Source organism: Elgaria multicarinata, chromosome 5, assembly GCF_023053635.1.
Source record: "Elgaria multicarinata webbii isolate HBS135686 ecotype San Diego chromosome 5, rElgMul1.1.pri, whole genome shotgun sequence".
Taxonomy (NCBI): Eukaryota; Metazoa; Chordata; class Lepidosauria; order Squamata; family Anguidae; genus Elgaria; species Elgaria multicarinata.
The window spans coordinates 134,143,788-134,164,928 of NC_086175.1; the positions used below are offsets into that span (position 1 = coordinate 134,143,788).

Here is a 21,141-nt window from a genome sequence, read left to right on the forward strand (position 1 = left end):
AAAAGTTCAAGTTCTAGAGCGCAGTGAAAAATCAAGATTGAAAATGCAAGTCATTTTTTTCCCCTTCAAGCAAAAACGGTAATTATAGCTCAATTCACCAAATAAGGCAAATGCTGGGGCAGTTTACCAGGGATGAGTAAATTCCCTCAGAGCCTCCTGATGGACAACTCAATTAGGCTTTGGCCCATGAAAGCTTATAGCACAATAAATTTGTTAGTCTTTAAAGGGCTACAGTAAACCAAACTGGTTTTGCTTGTAAACACGTGTTTGGTTCTTGTCTCTGAGCTCTTCCAGTTCCGGAGTCCAGCTTTCCCCTTCAGAAGCCATTTTCTGGCCCTGGAAATGTTCAATCCCTTTGCTGCATCTGCACAGGGCCATCCCGGGACATTTTGCTGCCTGAGGCGAAGGGCAAGATGGCGCCCCCTCCCATTCCATGTACAGAAGCGGACCAGAGGTCAGGCTGAACTTGCTTCAATACTGACAGGACAAGCAAATGCCCAGGAGGGGTTGCCAAACCTTTTCATCTCGCTGCAGGAGAGAACATGTCAAGAGCTGCAGCTTTTCTCCATGCAGTTGTCAGAGAAGCTGCAACTGCTAAAATTCCCCCCTTCGAGCCCATTCCTCGTTCTAAACATGCCTGGTTCCACTTTCTACCAGGTCTCCTTCCAACCACCACCAGCAGCAGGTCTAGTTCTTACCAATAGAGCTTCTCTCTCTTTCACAGTCTCACACACAATTGTGTGCAAGTTCTCAGACGAGAGAGAGAGAGAGAGAGAGAGAGAGAGAGAGAGAGAGAGAGAAAGAGAGAGAGAGAGAGAGAGAATGGGGAAAAGGGGGGGCCCTCTGCAGTAACCAGCGTACCCCAGCTGCTGGACACCTCAGCCTCCAGAGGCCATGGAGAGTGTGCCCAGTGCAGGGCTCAGCTAAGCCCTGGAACAAACAACAAGTCAAGGGGAAAATACAAGCTAAACAGTCTTCTCCCGGTCATTTCATGTACCCTTGTCCCAAGGGTGCAGAACCTCCCTGGGTGGCCACGTCCATTTCCCTGGCTCCGCCCCCGAACAATTTCTCAACTTTTGCACATTACACACACACACACAAACACACACACACACACACACCCTCGGTCTAAAGGTTGGAATGTCTCTCCTAAGTCTTCATTGCTGGTGCTAAGAGCTTAAAGGCACAAACCTCTGCATGTTTAAACAAACAAACAAAAAGTCCTACATTTCCCAGCTTGCCCCAGCCAGCATAGCATTGTGCATTTAGGTAAAATACGTTGGTAATTTTGCCCCGCCCATTTGCCTTCAGCCCCTCCCACTACTGGAACGCAGCTCCTGAGAGCTTCTCCAAAACTGTTATTATTATTATTATTACTTATTGCATTTATATCCCGCCTGTCTTCCTCTAAGGAACCTAAGGCGGCATACATAATCCTCCTCCTCTCCACATTATCCTCACAACAACAACCCTGTGAGGCAGGGTGACCCTATGAAAAGGAGGACAGGGCTCCTGTATCTTTAACGGTTGTATTGAAAAGGAAATTTCAGCAAGTGTCATTTGTATATATGGAGAACCTGGTGAAATTCCGTCTTCATCACAACAGTTAAAGCTGCAGGTGCCCTGCCCTCTTTTAAATCTGGTCACTCTAGTATAGCTCCTGCAGCTTTAACTGTTGTGATGAAGCCGGAATTTCATCAGGTTCTCCATATATACAAATGAGACCTGCTGAAATTCCCTTTTCTATGTGACTGTTAAAGATACAGGAGCCCTGTCCTCCTTTTCATATGGTCACCCTATGTGAGGTAGGTTGGGCTGAGAGGCTGTGACTGGCCCAAAGTCATCCAGTGGGTTTCCATGGCCGAGTGCGGACTAGAACCCGGATCTCCCGACTCCCAGTCCAAAACCTCAGCCACTACACCACACCGACTGTGGTTTATTTATTTTATTTTATTTTATTTTATTTATTTATTACATTTTTATACCGCCCAATAGCCGAAGCTCTCTGGGCGGTGCACAAAAATTAAAACCATAATAAAACAACCAACAGGTTAAAAACACAAATACAAAATACATTATCAAAAGCACAGCCAGGATAAAACCACGCAGCAGAAATTGATATAAGATTAAAATAGAGTTAGAACCGTAAAATTTAAATTTAAGTTAAAATTAAGTGTGAAAATACTAAGAGAATAAAAACGTATTCAGCTGGCGATGAAAAGAGTGCAGTGTAGGTGCCAGGCAGACCTCTCTGGGGAGCTTGTTCCACAGTCGGGGTGCCACAGCGGAGAAGGCCCTCCTCCTAGTAGGGCCTTCCGCAGCCGTGTTAGATAAATGTTCTTCGCCCTAGGGACTAGGGTGCCATAGCAGAGAAGGCTAAAAGAGGTTTGACATCTCTGCTTTAACCATCCACCACTATCACAGTGAACACAGAGAGCTACCTTATGCCAGGTCCGCCAGTTTGCCCATCTGGCCCCATCCGGTAGCAGACACCCAGGTTCTCAGGTGGAAAGAGATCTCCTCCCCCTTCACACAACTGCCTGTTTCTTTGATCTGGAGGTGCTGGCAAGGACTGAACCGAGAACCCATGCACGCAAAGCCAGTGCTCCACTGCTGAACCCTGGCACGCGTTCACTACGGTTTGCGTTTTGAGCATCGGCGCATAAATAACATCCATTCTACATATGGAGATTCCATTCAGCTGGCACAAGGAAGCTGTCTGGATCCAGTGGGGTCTGGTGGCACTTATATCAGTGGGGTGGTGAATCCTCTCCAGGTTCCACTCAGAACCAACCAGAACTCTAAAGGTGCTATCCAAGGTGAGGAGCTATCTAATACTTCTGAACTGTAGCAGCACCCACCCTCTGGAAAACCCTCCCTCGTGTGTTTCGGGAGGCAGAAACTGTAACATCCTTTAAAGGCCTCCTGAAAACATATCTTTTAAGACAAGCTTTCTCTGGACTATAACTTATTCTGGTTTTGTATGATTTTTTAAAATTTCTTTAATTTTTAAATCTTGACTAGTTGTACTATTTATTTATTTATTTATTTATTTAAAAGCATTTTTATAGCGCCGCCTCACCATTTCTGGCACCGAGGCGCTTTACAATAACACATAAAACAATTCCATTAAAATCCTCAACCCACATTACAACATTGTAATGTGGGTTGTACATTATGGTTTTAATTGTAAAGTGCCCAGACAGCCTTGGCTATTGGCCAGTATAAAGCTGTAAAATTAGAATTAGAATCTTAAAAACATAGAATCATAGAGTAGCAGAGTTGGAAGGGGCCTACAAGGCCATCCAGCCCAACCTCCTTCTCAATGCAGGAATCCACCCTAAAGCATCCCTGACAGATGCTTGTCCAGCTGCCTCTTGAAGGCCTCTAGGGTGGGAGAGCCCACAACTTCACCAGGCAACTGATTCCATAGGAAGGGCCCTGCTGGATCAGACCGAGGGTCCGTCTAGTCCAGCACTCCGTTCTCACAGTGGCCAACTAGCTGGTCGACCAAGGACCCACAAGTAGGACATGGTGCAACAGCACCCTCCTACACAGGTTCCCCAGTAACGGGTGTATATAGGCTTTCGGCCTCTGATACTGGTCCATCCAATCCAGTACAGTCTACTCTTGGCTGGCAGTGATTCTCCAAGGGCCTCAGGAGAAGGTATTCTCCATCATCTGCCTGGTGCCTTCTGCATGCAAAGCAGCCGCAGGCTGGAGTGTACCAGCCCCCACCTCTGCGTGCAAATGATAAATGCAACACCTTCCACAAATGCAGGCGAGCATCCAGTATTGCGTCCAGTTCTGGGCTCCACAATTCAATAAGGACGCAGACAAGCTGGAGTGTGTTCAGAGGAGTGCAACCAGGATGATCAGGGGTCTGGAAACAAAGCCCTATGAAGAGAGACTGAAAGAACTGGGCAGGTTTAGCCTGGAGAAGAGAGATTGAGGGGAGACATGAGAGCCCTCTTCAAATACTTAAAAGGTTGTCACACAGAGGAGGGACAGGATCTCTTCTCGATCCTCCCAGAGTGCAGGACACGGAATAACGGGCTCAAGTTACAGGAAGCCAAATTCCAGCTGGACATCAGGAAAAACTTCCTGACTGTTAGAGCAGTACGACAATGGAATCAGTTACCTAGGGAGGTTGTGGCCACTCCCACACTAGAGGCCTTCAAGAGGCAGCTGGACAACCCTGTCAGGGATGCTTTAGGGTGGATTCCTGCATTGAGCAGGGAGTTGGACTCGATGGCTTTGTAGGCCCCTTCCAACTCTGCTATTCTATGATTCTAAGTAGGACATGGTGCAACAGCACCCTCCTAACCAGGTTCCCCAGCAACGAGTGTATATAGACTTACTGCCTCTGATGTTTCTCACCTGCCCAAGGGTCTCTACTTCCCTTGCTCGGCTTCGTCCATTTTCTTCTGCTGCCCCTTACGCCTGGAACGCTCTTCCAGAACATTTGAGAACTACAAGTTCAATCGCATCTTTTAAAGCTCAGCTAAAAACTTTTCTTTTTCCTAAAGCTTTTAAAACTTGATTTTGTTCTGACTTATATACTGTTAGTTTTACTCTCCCCTGTGCCTGTTTGGTGCATTCTCTTCCCCTCCTTATTGTTTTATTATGATTTTATTAGAATGTAAGCCTATGCGGCAGGGTCTTGTTATTTTACTGTTTTACTCTGTACAGCCCCATGTACATTGATGGCGCTATATAAATAATAATAATAATAATAATAATAATAATAATAATAATAATAATAATCCAATCCAGTACAGTCTACTCTTGCCTGGCAGTGATTCTCCAAGGGCCTCAGGAGAAGGTATTCTCCATCATCTGCCTGGTGCCTCCTGCATGCAAAGCAGCTGCAGGCTGGAATGTACCAGCCCCCACCCCTGCGTGCAAATGATAAATGCAACACCTTCCACAAATGCAGGCGAGCATCCCACCGGCTCCATCTGCTGAAATTTGCATCTCTCCGAAATTGCATTTCCTGTCTTTGGAACAGGGAACTGCTTTCCCTAATGACTTGACTGCTGTTAAAAACTTGCACAGCCCCTTAGGGGCGGGGGGGGGGCAGGTTTGATATATCTCCAAGGCACTTTGTGAACATTAGCTGATTAATCAATTTGCAGAGCAGCCCCACAGCCCCCTCCCCCCGTACACTCAAGTCTCTTTTACAGCCCTTTGACAGGTTGAGCCACGAAGGCAGGAGATTTATTGATTCGGCAAAGCACGTGAGCCATCCATTATGTGCGGCAGGAACTGCCCGCGGACAGCCTAGGAAGGGAAAAGAAACCACAACAGGCCTGCTCTGACTTGTAGGCTGACTGAGCGACGGCTTCCATTTTAGACGTTCCTGGATCCCTAAAGCAGCAACCAGACCGCAACGCTCCCTGGAAGGATGCATTAGCCATTGACTTTTGATAAGCTACCGTGGGATTTCGGTTAAAAAAAGAAAGTAGCCGGTTATCCTTCCCAAACGCTAGCCTCCGAGGACAGGATTTACATCTGGCTACACAACTGGTCAAAGTGACTTCCACTGTAACATAACATCAAGTTAAGAACATCAGAAGAGCCCTGATGCTGGATCAGACCAAGGGTCCATCTAGCCCAGCGTTCTGGTCACACAGATGCCAACAAGATGGCTTTGGGAAACTCAAATGGTGGACAGGAATGCAACAGCACCGTCCTGCTCATGTTTCTCGGAAACTGGTATTGAGAGACAGAGGCCGTTGCTAGACGAGGGTTTAGCCCGGTGCGAGGCCCGGGCTCCCTGCTGCGGGTGCAGATGACGCACAGGAGATCCCGGGGTCAGGCCGGGCTAAACCCTCCCTTGACCCGGGATAACCGGATCCGTTTGTGGCCCGGTCCAAGGTCTAGTTAGTTCCGTGGCTTTTCTTGGCTACTCGCTTACTCGCGAGTAGCTGGGAGAAGCCGTGCACTAGGCACAGCGCTCTGGGCACAGAGCACAGCGCACTGGGCACAGCCATAGGAGTGCTGTGCCCATCAGGCTGGGGGGGGGAGATCACGGACGGGGGGCGGAGGGGGCATCAGACATGGCGAGCGGGCGAGTGGACATGGCGAGCGGGGGGTGGACATGGCGAGCGAGTGAGGGGGCGAGCGAGCGGACAGGTAAGTGGGGGGGCATCAGTCATTGTGGGGGGGAATCGGGGGCAGGAAGGAGCGGGGAACCCTTTTTTTAAAAATAAATAAATACCTACCTTCTCATTGGTGCGCTCCTGCGCACATGGCCCTTTAATTTAAAAAAATGGAGGACGCGACGGGGCTTTCCCTTACCCCGTCGCGTGTTACGTCTAGCTAGGGGCGATGCCCCGTGCTAGTTGCAGCACAGCGTTGCCCCTACTCCCCACCGGATTATCAGGTAGGTCTAGCAAGGCCCATACTGCCTCTGATAGTGAAGGTTGCTTATATCCGTCAGGACTAGGAGTCACCGGTTGCTTTATCTGCCACGCATTTATCCAATCCCCCTTTTAAAGTCTTCCAAGTTGGTGGCCGTCATTACATCTTGTGGTAGCGAGTTCCAAAGACCAACTGTGCACTGTGTGAAGGAAGACTTCCTTTAACGTGTCTTGAATCTCCCACCAATCATCTTCATGGGATGACCCCATTGGGTTCTAGCGTTATGACTATCCACTTTCTCCACACCATGCGTATTAATTTTGTATACCTCTATCAGGTTCCTCATTTTTTCAAGCTACACAATCCCAGCTGTTGTAACCTTCCCTCATAGGGGAGATGCTCCAGGCCCTTAATCATTTGAGTTGCCCTTTTTTGCAGTTCTCCCAACTCTACAATATCCTTTTTTAGTTGCGGTGACCAGAACTGTACACAGTGTTCTTATTAGGAGGACAGTTGGATATTGGCAGTTGTATTTGCAATACTTTTCTTAATGACGCCCAACATGGAATTTGCCTTTTTCACAGCAGCCACCGAATGGGTTGACATTTTCATCAAGGTGCCCGCCACAAACCAAACATCGCTTCCTTGGTCATATACATAATTTTATTTATTTTTTACATTTATATACTGCCCCATACCCGAAGCTCTCTGGGCGGTTTATAAAGGTTAAAAACAGTGAACAAATATACCAAAATTTTAAACCATCAAAGGCATAAAAACAATATCCATTTAAAACAACTATTCTGGGGTCAGTTAAAAACTCAGCATATGTTGTTAACGGCCTGGGAGAAGAGAAAAGTCTTGACCTGGCGCCGAAAAGATAACAATGTTGGCATCAGGCGAGCCTCATCGTTGAGATCATTCCACAATTGGGGGCCACCACTGAAAAGGCCCTCTCCCTTGTTGCCATCCTCCGAGCTTCCCTCGGAGTAGGCACTCGGAAGAAGACCTTAGATGTTGAGCGTAGTGTATGGGTAGTTCATGAAACGCCCTCTTTTGTATCTGGTCAAGAAGGCAGGGCTCCTGCAGCTTTAACTGTTGTGATGAAGGAATTTCACCAGGTGCTGCATGCATGCAAATGACACCTGCTGTAATTCCTTTCTCAATACAACTATTAAAGATACAGGAGCCTTGTCCTGCTTTCAAAGTTACCCTAGTATAGGCTGAAGCAGCGTAATGGTGAAACAGAGATCTTTGCACCTGTGGCATTAAGAAATTAAGAAATTAAACCCTTGAACCCGCAGAGGCAGCTGCGTCTACTTCACAGTCGGACATTATTTTCTGCTGACTGCTGGCCCTGTTTTCTTTGTGATAAAGGAAGTCCTGCTCAATCCATCTCTCTCTCTCTCTCTCTCTGTCTGTCTTTCACAGTGCCCTATGTCAGCAAAAGTATGTATTAGGCATGGCTGAGATTGATTGGTAACTCTCCACGGCTGCCTCTGTGTTCGACTGCCCTGTTACTCTGCTCAACTCTCCTGAGTAAAGCCTTTAACAGCGATAATCAAGAGACAGCAGGTCCTGTATCAGAGAAACACAAGAGAGGCTGCAGCAAGCATTTATTTTAGATTGCAATCTTTATGCAGCCGTGTGCTTTAAATTCCAAGTTCCTTGGGACCGATGCTGCTGTAATTGATGCTGCTGTAATTAGGGCTCGTTACCCAGGAAAAGGAATCTTAAATCGATTAAATCTCCATGTGTTGCCATATGAACAACAACAACAAAAGTTTTGAAATAATTGGATTTTTTTTATTTTTTGGGCTTTTGCACTAGCACATGCATTTATGTTGCCGCAGGAGCCATCTGAAAAGGATGCATTTATTCCTGGACAAGAGAGACATCGGGAACGAATATCATTTTGGTGACGGCCCCATTGTCTTTGTACTTGCTTCTATCAAGCATAACTCATCTTAATTTAAATTTTCTGTTTGATGACTGCTGGCAAGGGATGGGTTGCACCTCACAAGGGCTGGAAAGAATGTGTTCGGCCACAGCATGAAGAACTTGATCAGGAGGGCTTTAAACTGAATCTTACGGGGTCAGGAGACGTAAACCTCAAGGCAGCAATGGATGAAGGCCAAGGCACCACAGTACAGAGAACAGCTCCAATAGTGCCCCAAAATAGTGTCCGCAACAATGTAGAAACAAAGCCAGACTATAAAACACATGGTCTTCGATGTCTATATACTAATGCCCAGAGCATGGGAAACAAACAGAATGAACTTGAACTCTTATTACATGAAGGCAAATACGACTTGATAGGTATAACTGAAACTTGGTGGGATGACTCCCATGACTGGAATATAGCAACTGAAGGATATAACTTGTTCCAAAAGAACAGGAGAAATAGAAAGGGAGGTGGAGTTGCACTATACGTTAAAAATACCTATCCCTGGACAGAAATACAGGCGGATCAGACTGGGAGCCCCATCGAGAGCATCAGGATTAAAATAAATGGGGCAAGGAATAAAAAGAACATGATAATCGGAGTCTACTACCGACCACCCAATCAAGGAGAAGACGAGGACGAAACTTTTGAGAAACAAATTGCCAGTGTTTCAAGGAAGTGTGATGTAGTAGTGATGGGGGACTTCAATTACCCTAATATCTGTTGGGAGACAATTGGCTAGAACAGCCTGCTCCAATCTTGAGTTCTTCAGCCTCCCCCAATCCTGTGTTCTTGTGTTCCACAGCCAGCATGGTCCTTGGGGATGGTGGGAGTTGTATTCCAACACATCTGGAGATTGTAAGCCTGTGGGCAGGGACTGTCAAGAAATATTTTTGTAAGCTGCCGTGAGAGCCTTTTTTTTGGCTGAATGGCGGGATAAAAATGCCTAAATAAAATAAATAAATAAATACCAGGGCTGGCCTGATATGCCAAGTGTTTCACAAGACAAAACCAGCCCCCTAAACTGTACTCACTCATGCAGATCATCTTATATAAGAATACAGTAGCGTAAGGCTTATTACTCGAGATCTACCAGTCTGATTTTGCTCGTTTTTGTTTTAAACTGAAGCTTGAGCAGGGTAGACGTGCAGAAAATTTGGGAAGTTTGAAAAAGTTCAAAGTTTGAGCTTTAATAGCAATTAATTTCCTCTGTGTCAAATAGGCAGGGCAGAGTTGGAAGGGGGCTACAAGGCCATCGAGTCCAACCCCCTGCTCAAGGCAGGAATCCACCCTAAAGCATCCCTGACAGATGGCTGTCCATCTGTTCCTTCCCCCTCCCCACCCACCCCAGATGACTTGAAAAGTGGTGCCTGTTTAACCCTTTCCTCCCATGCTGTTTTCCTAGGGCGACCCTATGAAAAGGAGGACAGGGCTCCTACAGTTGCATAGAAAAGGGAATTTCAGCAGGTGTCCTTTGTACATATGGAGAACCTGGTGAAATTCCCTCTTCATCACAACAGTTAAAGTGCAGGAGCTATGCTAGAGTAACCAGATTTAAAAGAGGGCAGCTCTAGTCTATGGTTCTATGGTTCTATAATTCTGGGTCCGATCCAGCAGGGCTCTTCATATTTTCTATTTTTTCAGAGAGTAAAAACAAAATGAGCCTACATTCAGGTGGGGATTCCCCCACCTATAGTCTGAAGTGGCCATGCCGTCTCATGATTCTGCCCCCTTTTTCCTCCATGGAGGTGGCATACAGAATCCTCTTCTTCCTCTCCATGTTATCCTCACAACAACAACCCTGTGAGGTAGGCTGGGCTGAGAGTCTGTGACTGTCCCAAAGTCACCCAGTGGGTTTCCATGGCTGAGAGGGGATTAGAACCCGGATCTCCCGACTCCCAGTCCATCACCCTAGCCACTACGCCACACTTTTCCCTTTCCCTGGAAGAAACCCTGCTGTAGGCTCATGCGGAGAACCTGCCAGTAAGCTGCATTAAACCCTGTTAAGTAGATCAGTTTAGATCCCAGCACCTGGTGCTGAGTTTGAATCCTATAGTCAGGGGCTGACAGCCAAGCACAGCCAGGGTGTTCTGTATGCAAGCCACAGGCAGCCTCCAACACGCTCTCCCAGCTAACCCCAGAGAAGTGGGGTGTGGCCCAGCAAGAGGGGAACAGCGCTCAGATTTCCCAGAGCAACCCAGCCCCTGGGGCTCCAATGTTTTAATGTCACAGGGCAACGAGAACCAGTCAGACTGGTTGAAGGCCTGACACGGGAGGCAGGTTGTTTGCACCGGAGAAAATAAAACCAAAGAATAAAAGAAAGAAAGAAAGAAAGAAAGAAAGAAAGAAAGAAAGAAAGAAATGGAAATCCCAGGGGTGTTGTAGAAGGTGATCTCAGAAAAATCCTTGTAAGAGACTTAGGCCTCATCTACACCAAGCAGGATATTGCACTATGAAAGCGGTATATAAAAGGCAGGAGCCACACCAAGCAGGACGTAGTGGTACGAAAGCGGTAGATGGTATGTTTCAATAAGCCCCAACAGTTGTCACTGCAGTTCAATACTGCTATAAAGCAGCAGTGTGGCTCCTGCCTTTTATAGACCGCTTTCATACTGCTTTCATAGTGCAATATCCTGCTTGGTGTAGATTAGGCCTTAGAGGCAAACTATTGGAGAAATAGTGCAGAATGTCGTTAAGGAGACATTTTTCTCCCTCTCTCAAAATACTAGAACCTAATGGGGTCATCCCATAAAGCTGATTGGTGGGAGATCCGGGAAAGATAAAGGGAAGTACTCCTTCACACACACAGCTACGGAACTCACTACCACAAGATGTGGTGACGGCCACCAATTTGGATGGCTTTAAAAGGGGGTTCGGATAAATTCCTGGAGGAGAAGGCTATCATTGGCTAATATTTATTTATTTATTTATTTAAGGATGTTTATGCCGCCATTCAGCCAAAAAAGGCTCTCACGGCGGCTTACAAAAGTATTTCTTGACAGTCCCTGCCCACAGGCTTACAATCTAAAAGACTTGACACAAAAGGAAAGGGGATTGGGAGGGAGGAGGAGGAGGGGGAAAAGGAAAGCAAATTCAGGCACTACAATCTTAGTTGGAAAGTTCAGCAGTTACAGCTGACAGCAGGAGGGAGGGGGCTCTCAGCTGGAGCTGGACCCAGGCACGATGGAGAGGTGCCTGGCTGCTGCTTCCTCCCTCACTGGTGGCCTCTGCAGAGACAGTTGACAGCAGGAGGGAGGGGGCTCTCAGCTGGAGCAGGACCCAGGCACGGTGGAGAGGTGCCTGGCTGCTGTTTCCTCCCTCACTGGTGGCCTCTGCAGAGACAGGTGACAGCAGGAGGGAGGGGGCTCTCAGCTGGAGCTGGACCCAGGCATGATGGAGAGGTGCCTGGCTGCTGCTTCCTCCCTCACTGGTGGCCTCTGCAGAGACAGGTGACAGCAGGAGGGAGGGGGCTCTCAGCTGGAGCTGGACCCAGGCATGGTGGAGAGGTGCCTGGCTGCTGTTTCCTCCCTCACTGGTGGCCTCTGCAGAGACAAGTGACAGCAGGAGGGAGGGGGCTCTCAGCTGGAGCTGGAGCCATGATGGTCATGTGCCACCTCCAGTATCAGAGGCAGTGAGCCTTTATTAATTTATTTATTACATTTTTACACCGCCCCAATAGCCGAAGCTCTCTAGGCGGTTCACAAACATTAAAACCATAATAAAACAACCAACAGGTTAAAAGCACAAATACAAAATACAGTATAAAAAGCACAACCAGGATAAAAACCACGCAGCAGAATTGATATAAGATTAAAATACAGAGTTAGAACAGTAAAATTTAAATTTAAGTTAAAATTAAGTGTTAAAATACTGAGAGAATAAAAAGGTCTTCAGTTGGCGACGAAAGGAGTACAGTGTAGGCGCCAGGCGGATACACCAGTTGCACCCGTGCCCTGCTTGTCGGCTTCCCGTGGGCAGCTGGTCGGCTACTGTGCAAATTGACTGCTGGACTAGATGGACCCTTGGTCTTATCCAGCAGGGCTCTTCTGATGTTCTTCTTGGCCAAAGAACCCCTTGCAGCAGGAGACCCATGACGGATCTTCTGGGTTTGGGGTTTTTAACTGAACACCGCCATGGTGAACACCACCATTTCCATTTAACCCTTTCCCTCCTCTTGTGCTGTATCCCTGAACTAAATTCCACACCAGCACTGCTTTATGGAGCAGGGAGGTGGGTGGGATTCTAGCTTGATATACAGGCAACGGAGCTCCACATGTCAGTGCCGTGCCGTAGCTCCTTGGTTTCTTGCCTAACCAAATCAACACTGCCCCCCACCTCTGAATTCAGTCTGATATCCTTTTTTAAAAGAAAATTAAAATGCAAACATGGGGTGTGGATGTTGTTAATGTGATCGGGGAGCAGAACAAGGGTGAGTTAACACACACACCCAACAACCAGCCACGCTGTATCTCTGATCTAAATTGTGCTTCCCTTCAGCTGCTCTTTGTTCTACAAGGGGGAAGGATTCAAGTGCATGTATCATGCCTGTATTCCCCCCTCCCCCTCTTGGACCCTACTGGAGTGAGATTTAGATCAGGAAAACTAGGGTGACCCTATGAAAAGGAGGACAGGGCTCCTGTCTCTTTAACAGTTGTATTGAAAGGGGAATTTCAGCAGGTGCCATTTGTATATTTGGAGAACCTGGTGAAATTCCCGCTTCATCGCAACAGTTAAAGCTGCAGGAGCCCTGCCCTCTTTTGTATCTTGTCACTCAGGGCAGGGCTCCTGCAGCTTTAACTAGGGTGACCAGATGAAAAGGAGGACAGGGCTCCTGTCTCTTTAACAGTTGTATTGAAAGGGGAATTTCAGCAGGTGCCATTTGTATATTTGGAGAACCTGGTGAAATTCCCTCTTCATCACAACAGTTAAAGCTGCAGGTGCCCTGCCCTCTTTTGTATCTGGTCACTCAGGGCAGGGCTCCTGCAGCTTTAACTAGGGTGACCATATGAAAAGGAGGACAGGGCTCCTGTCTCTTTAACAGTTGTATTGAAAGGGAAATTTCAGCAGGTGTCATTTGTATATTTGGAGAACCTGGTGAAATTCCCTCTTCATCGCAACAGTTAAAGCTGCAGGAGCCCTGCCCTCTTTTGTATCTGGTCACTCAGGGCAGGGCTCCTGCAGCTTTAACTAGGGTGACCCTATGAAAAGGAGGACAGGGCTCCTGTCTCTTTAACAGTTGTATTGAAAGGGGAATTTCAGCAGGTGCCATTTGTATATTTGGAGAACCTGGTGAAATTCCCTCTTCATCACAACAGTTAAAGCTGCAGGTGCCCAGCCCTCTTTTGTATCTGGTCACTCAGGGCAGGGCTCCTGCAGCTTTAACTAGGGTGACCAGATGAAAAGGAGGACAGGGCTCCTGTCCCTTTAACAGTTGCATTGAAAGGGGAATTTCAGCAGGTGTCATTTGTATATTTGGAGAACCTGGTGAAATTCCCTCTTCATCACAACAGTTAAAGCTGCAGGAGCCCTGCCCTCTTTTGTATCTGGTCACTCAGGGCAGGGCTCCTGCAGCTTTAACTAGGGTGACCCTATGAAAAGGAGGACAGGGCTCCTGTCTCTTTAACAGTTGTATTGAAAGGGGAATTTCAGCAGGTGCCATTTGTATATTTGGAGAACCTGGTGAAATTCCCTCTTCATCACTGTTGTGATGAAGAGGGAATTTCACCAGGTTCTCCATATATGCAAATGACACCTGCTGAAATTCCCTTTTTTATGCAACTGTTAAAGATACAGGAGCCCTGTCCTCCTTTTCATATGGTCACCCTACTTAAGGGCTAGAAATTTGCTTGCTGGCCCTGAATAATTCTTGTTGCCACAGCCGCCTTTTGCTTGGCCAGGTTGCTACGAGTTTGCTTCTCAGTCCAAAGCCCTTCCTAAATGGGCTGACCGGGAAGCCAGTGATGGTGACATTGAAGTAGAGGATGGAATACAAGGGCTGCCTCGTCTCATAGCTTCATCCCACATACCTGTTTCCCTCGAATTATCCCCTACAGCGTTTAGCTGTCGTTGATGTTGTTGTTGCTAGCTAAATCACACCCCGTGCGGCAGCGCTCCTAAGATCCTTTGCATACAAGGAAAAGGGTTTAAGGGGGGAAATGTAAAAAAAAAATCATAAAAAATCAACGGATCACCCAATCTGATTCAAATTTAATATGCTTAACGCTCTCCTTAATATCTATTACTGTGCCAATTTTGATGTATTTATCTTTAAAACTTACGCAGATGTAAGCATTTGTTTAATTTTTCTTTAAACATATCAAATCCTGCTCCTGCGCCCCCGGTGGCTGCTCGGAAAACAACAAATGATTCGCTCCAAAACTAGTAACAAAATAGGTCGGGTCTTTTGGCTTTATAGCACAATCAAAACAGGATGCATGGGAGTACTGCACAGTCAAAGCAGATTATAAACGGGAAAACTTCAGAGTCCTTTGCACGCAATTCGCTGTGATCGCACAGTATAACGCCAGTGTGATAAAGCTCATAGTCAACAGCTATATGGATAGGCTTCTGGCAAATTTGGAAGAATGTATAACAAGATATCACTTATAATACCAGCCATGGAAGCCCATTGCATAACTTTGGGCCAGACAGACTCTCAGCCTAATCTAACTCACAGGGTAGTTGTGAGTGTTGAGTCCTGGAATGGACTCTGGTTTTTATCTTTTCCTTTATTTCTATAATGTACTGCAAAACCTGGAAGAAGTGAGGAGTCAGCAGAACACAATCACTTAAAGGTCAACTTTGCAGGTGGACACTTATTGAATTATTGGACTATTGATCAGAGTCATTTTCTAAGATTGTCAATTAGTGGTTGCATCATTTTGTACAGGACTGCTAGTGCCTATATAAGAAACTGTGTTTGAACCATTGTTAATATCATCTCTGAATATCTAATAACATCAGATCACATCACATCATGCATGCTGTATTACTATGACCATTTGTGAGTATAACTTGTAACTTGTATTGCCATAACTAAATCATATCTGTCAGTAAAGGATTTACTTTTATAACTACAAGGAATCCTTGCCTTATATTATTGGTCTTTAATTCCAGGGGGGGTTGGATCCAGAACTGTCACTTGAGGCACAGGTGAACTCAGTGGCAAAGAGCACCTTTTATCAGCTTAGGTTGATATACCAGTTACGCCCTTATCTGGACAGAGATAGCCTAGCTACAGTTATCCATGCTCTGATAACCTCTCGTTTGGATTACTGCAATGCGTTATACGTGGGGCTGCCTTTGAAAACGGTCCGGAAGCTTCAGCTGGTACAAAACAGGGCAGCCCATTTACTAACAGGGACTGGCCGGCGAGATCGCATCAGGCTACTCCTTTTACAACTTCATTGGCTGCCAGTCCAGGTCCAGGCCCGATTCAAAGTGCTGGTATTGACATTCAAAGCCCTTAAAGGTTTGGGGCCAGGTTATTTGAAGGAACGCCTCCTCCCATATGTACCTGCCTGGCCCTTAAGATCATCCACAGGGGCCCTTCTCTGTGAGCCCCTGCCAAAGGAAGTGAGGCAGGTGGCTACTAGGAGGAGGGCCTTCTCCGCTGTGGCACCCCGACTGTGGAACAAGCTCCCCAGAGAGGTCTGCCTGGCACCTACACTGTACTCTTTTCATCGCCAGCTGAAGACGTTTTTATTCTCTCAGTATTTTCACACTTAATTTTAACATAAATTTAAATTTTACTGTTCTAACTCTGTATTTTAATCTTAGATCAATTTCTGCTGCATGGTTTTATCTTGGTTGTGCTTTTGATACTGTACTTTGTATTTGTGTTTTTAACCTGTTGGTCGTTTTATTATGGTTTTAATTTTTGTGAACCGCCCAGAGAGCTTCGGCTATTGGGCGGTATAAAAATGTAATAAATAAATAAATATTGTAAGTTGAGGAAATGCTACCCCGAAATCTTTGCTTGTCATCAGCCAGAGTAATTAATCAGGGGGAGGATTTAAAGTGCAATTAAACCCCAGTTGATTCATTGCACTGATTTAATCAATTAAAGCTTGACGTGGCTCCATCAGCCGCTCGTTACTTTGCGCTTGGCTGATTGCACCTTTCCGGGAGGCATCTCAGGAGGAGACGTGCAACCGGGGGGGGGGGGGAACCTACACACACGCACAGAAGCAGCAAGCGCTAACGGTTGGACTGCAACACCCCTGCTATTTTCTGCCGGTTGTCCATTTCAAATTTGCCAAGTTTCGACTTTCACGCCTCCCTGCTCTGCTAGATTTAAAGTGCCTCTTTATTACCTATTACTGTTGCCCCCTAAAGAATGTTAATTACTTCTCGACTTCCAGCCACGTTTAATTTCCACATTCTTTTGGCCAAACGGAAAGGGCAGAGCGCCCGACAGGATTTTCTCTCCCTGAAAAAGCTCTTTCTCCAACGTTCTTATCACAGGGGAGTCTTAGGGGTTGCTGGCAAAATATCCATCTCTATGATCATAGAATCATAGAATAGCAGAGTTGGAAGGGGCCTACAAGGCCATCCAGTCCAACCCCCTGCTCAATGCAGGAATCCACCCTAAAGCATCCCTGACAGGTGGTTGTCCAGCTGCCTCTTGAAGGCCTCTAGTGTGGGAGAGACCACAACCTTCCTAGGTAACTGGTTTCATTGTCGTACTGCTCTAACAGTCAGGAAGTTTTTCCTGATGTCCAGCTGGAATCTGGCTTCCTTTAACTTGAGCCCGTTATTCCGTGTCCTGCACTCTGGGAGGATCGAGAAGAGATCCTGGCCCTCCTCTGTGTGACAACCTTTCAAGGATTTGAAGAGTGCTATCATGTCTCCCCTCCATCTTCTCTTCTCCAGGCTAAACATCCCCAGTTCTTTCAGTCTCTCTTCATAGGGCTTTGCTTCCAGACCCCTGATCATCCTGGTTGCCCTCCTCTGAACATGCTCCAGTTTGTCTGCGTCCTTCTTGAATTGTGGAGCCCAGAACTGGACGCAATAGTCTAGATGAGATTGGATGGCCTAAGATGAAGGGAGATTTTCTATACTTCAGCAGCATGGGAACCTCCCAGTTAAAAATAATTTAAGAACAACAAGAAATAAAATTAAAATCAGGCAGTGAAGGGACGAGACTGGTGGGCTCCAAGGGAGGCATCTGTGAGCACACTGCGGCCCACGGGCGCCATGTTGGAGACCCTGGCCCTGACCCTGACCCAAGCTCAGACATAGCAGAAGCTTCTGTGCAAATAAGAGCACAGACGCTGTTTGTAGTACTGAGCGTCCAGTCGGTCTAATTCTGGAGAGAATAAAACCAGGCGAGAACAGCCTTCCCCAGCCTGGTGCCTTCTGATTGTGTTGGATTACAACTCCCATCAGTCCCAGTCAGCATGGTCAGGAATGCTGGTAGCTGTAGTCCCAAATAACTGGAGGGCTGCAATTTGGGGAAACCTGGAGCAAAAAGTTGCGCTCTTAACCGAATTCCCTGCCACAAAGCAAGGAAACAGACAAACGAAAAGGGCAGGTTTGAAAAACAACACCAGGTACCAGCTTGGCTATCGATCAGACGTTTTTCTGTACCTGGTCGGATTCCTTTTCCCCTGGCCTCTGGCCTCTCTGCCTTGCCCTGTCTCTAATTTCACACTTTGTGGATGTGAAACTGAACCTTGCCGCTGGGAATCTCTCCCAAAGAACGGCTTATTGAGGCCAAGGCTTCCCTCCGGGCGGAGTATCATTACGAAAACAGCACCAGTGTTATCTTTCCACTGGCATTGGGTTGAAGAGGGAGGAGGTCCTACAAGGCCCATTAACGACTTGCTGATTCTGCCTCCCCACCCCATGTGACACGGATTTGCCTTCCTGTAAGGTTAAATATCACGTGCGATGCCAGGTCCAGATTTCTGAGGGTGTTGGGGCCAGACACCTCCCATCACCACCACTCCCTTTTCCCCTAGAGCAGCCTTCCTCCACCTGGGGCGCTCCAGATGTGTTGGACTACAACTCCCAGAATGCCCCAGGCAGCTGCAGTCCAACACATCTGGAGCGCCCCAGGTTGAGGAAGGCTGCCCTAGGGAATCTATTTTCTCTCTGCCAGCATCTGGTTCCTCAACCACTTTCTCATCTTTGCTCCCACCAGCTTGCTTGGAGAGCAAGGAGTCAACGGGCCATGGCATCAGCCGATCTTCCTTCTCTCCGTCACTACTGTCTGGGGCAGAGCAAGAGGCAGGGGAATAAGGAGGGTGAAATGTTGATGAGCGAGAGCAAGAAAGAGCAAGGCCCCTGGGCTGTGGGCCCTTGGCAAGGGTCCAAGCATGCCTACCCATGATGTTGGCCCTGGCTATGAGTTTTCTAATGTAACTAGAATCATAGAATAGCAGAGTTGGAAGGGGCCTTTAACGCCATCGAGTCCAACCCCCTGCCCAATGCAGGAATCCACCCTGACAGAGGGTTGTCCAGCTGCCTCTTGAAGGCCTCTAGGGTGGGAGAGCCCACTACCTCCCTAGGTAACAAGGGGCATAATTAACAATTGCCCCCACCATCCTTCCCTACCCTTCTATACCCTTTCATAAAACATTTTCTTTTCATTTATTTATTATCATATATCGCAAGAATCTCAAGGTGACTTGTGCGGTGCTTCTCCGCTCGGTTTTTTTCCTTACAACAACCCTGTGACGCAGGTCAGGCTGAGAGTCGGTGACTGGTCCAAAGTCACCCCGTGAGCTTCGTGGCCGAGCAAGTACGAGAACCTGGATTTCCCAAGACCAGCACTCTAACTATGACACCATACTGATATAGGAACCTTGTTTAGAGCTTTTTCCCTCCCTCTAGATCATAGAATCATAGAATAGCAGAGTTGGAAGGGGCCTACAAGGCCATCGAGACCAACCCCCTGCTCAATGCAGGAATCCACCCTAAAGCATCCCTGACAGATGGTTGTCTAGCTGCTTCTTGAAGGCCTCTACTGTGTGAGAGAGCCCACAACCTCCCTAGGTCACTGATTCCATTGTCGTACTGCTCTAACAATCAGGAAGTTTTTCCTGATGTCCAGCTGGAATCTGGCTTCCTTTAACTTGAGCCCATTATTCTGTGTCCTGCACTCTGGGAGGATGGATGAAAGCTATGGATGAAACATGGTTCCGTCTGTTACCAAGGTTTGGGTGATGTGCACCATTGTTTCTGTGGTCAAAACAGCTCCATCCAAGCACATGGGGATGGCCCAATGAGGAGAGACTGAACCAACTGGGCATGTTTAGCCTGGAGAAGAGAAGACGGACGGGAGACATGATAGCATTCTTCAAGGACTTGAAAGGTTGTCACACAGAGGAGGGCCAGGGTCTCTTCTCGATCCTCCCAGAGTGCAGGACACGGAATCATGGGCTCAAGTTACAGAAAGCCAGATTCCGGCTGGACATCAGGAAAAATACCCTGACTATTAGAGCAGTACGACAATGGAACCAATGACCTAGGGAGGTCGTGGGCTCTCCCACACTAGAGGCCTTCAAGAGGCAGCTGGGCAGCTGTCTGTCAGGGATGCTTTAAAGTGGATTCCTGCATTGAGCAGGGTGTTGGACTTGATGGCCTTAGAGGCCCCTTCCAACTCTACTAGTCTATAATTCTATCCACGGAGCAACCCACAACTTTGTCAAAGTACAAAAACAAAATGAGAAAACCATAAAAAACGTCCTGTGGCTGTGCAATACTTAATATTGTGGGTGGGTAGCAAATCCCAGAAAACTGAGGGGAGGGGGAATTGAATGGGCTGGCTGGATTCTTGAACAGGGAGTGCCATACACATGTATTGCTTTGCACCCTCCACTTCAAGCCTTGCATTCATCAGTGTGCAGCTAAGATGTTTGAAGTGCGAATGCTACAAATGATGGCTCTATAGAACCTCCATGTCCAGAGGCAGCAGGCTACTAGATACCACCAAATGCCAGCAGCTGGAGAGCAAGGAAATTGTGGTGCCACACATCTGGAGAATGCCGGGTTGAGGAATGTTGATCGAGGTGGACTCCCTCTGGTCTGATCCAGTAAGGTTCTCGTTATTCTCTTAAGGCAGACATGTTTGCAAACACATCTATCATCCAGGGAAATGCCGTTGGCTGCACATTTCTAATGAACATGCAATCAGATGCCAATCCAGGTTTTCCCAGGCGTCATATGTGAAACGGCCCTTGTGAATACCGCACTCTGAAACCCCTCCGAGGGTGTTCTTTAAAGCACCGGGCTGGCATCCAGCCCGCTTTTCAGAGGACGGCGTTGGAAGCCACTTAAGAACGAAAGAGGCAAAGCGCCCTGTTTCGAAACCTAGACTCTGGAAGCCACAAGCAGACCACAAAGACAACTCCTCCATGGCTTGTTTGCCGCGGAGCAAGTGGTATTCTTTTTTTTAAAAAAAATTTTTTTTTAATGATGAATAGATTTAATTGAAGACATTCTCCCAACGAGCGCTTTCAGCCCTAAAACAATGCTTTGAAAAGTAATAGGCTTCTGTGCCATTTTCATTATTCCTCCGTTCAAAGAGCAGCAGCAAAGCAGCAATTAAAGTATTCCTTAAGTATTTTGGAAAGGGAAAGTGTTGGGTGCCCTTGCCAAGCAATTAGGATTAACAGAGACCTGAGTAAACAGAACTCACTGTCCGACACTGCTCAGGAATCTGGAAACACCGGAAGTCTTCTTTTCAGTATTTGTACACATTCCGCTGAATTATCCTATTCAACAGTATTTTAGTCCCAGTAACGATGAGCGAATAGTTGCTTTTAAGAAAGCTGCGCTGGTGATAGATGTTGAACTTATGATAAACTCGGTAGAGAGAGGAG

General features: G+C 47.1%; 1 protein-coding gene across 1 annotated transcript in view; it reads right to left on the reverse strand.

Annotated features, from left to right (window-relative positions):
- The window catches only part of P2RY6 (pyrimidinergic receptor P2Y6), a 52,677-nt gene that overhangs the window by 26,384 nt on the left and 5,152 nt on the right, over window positions 1-21,141 (reverse strand). The window lies entirely within an intron of this gene.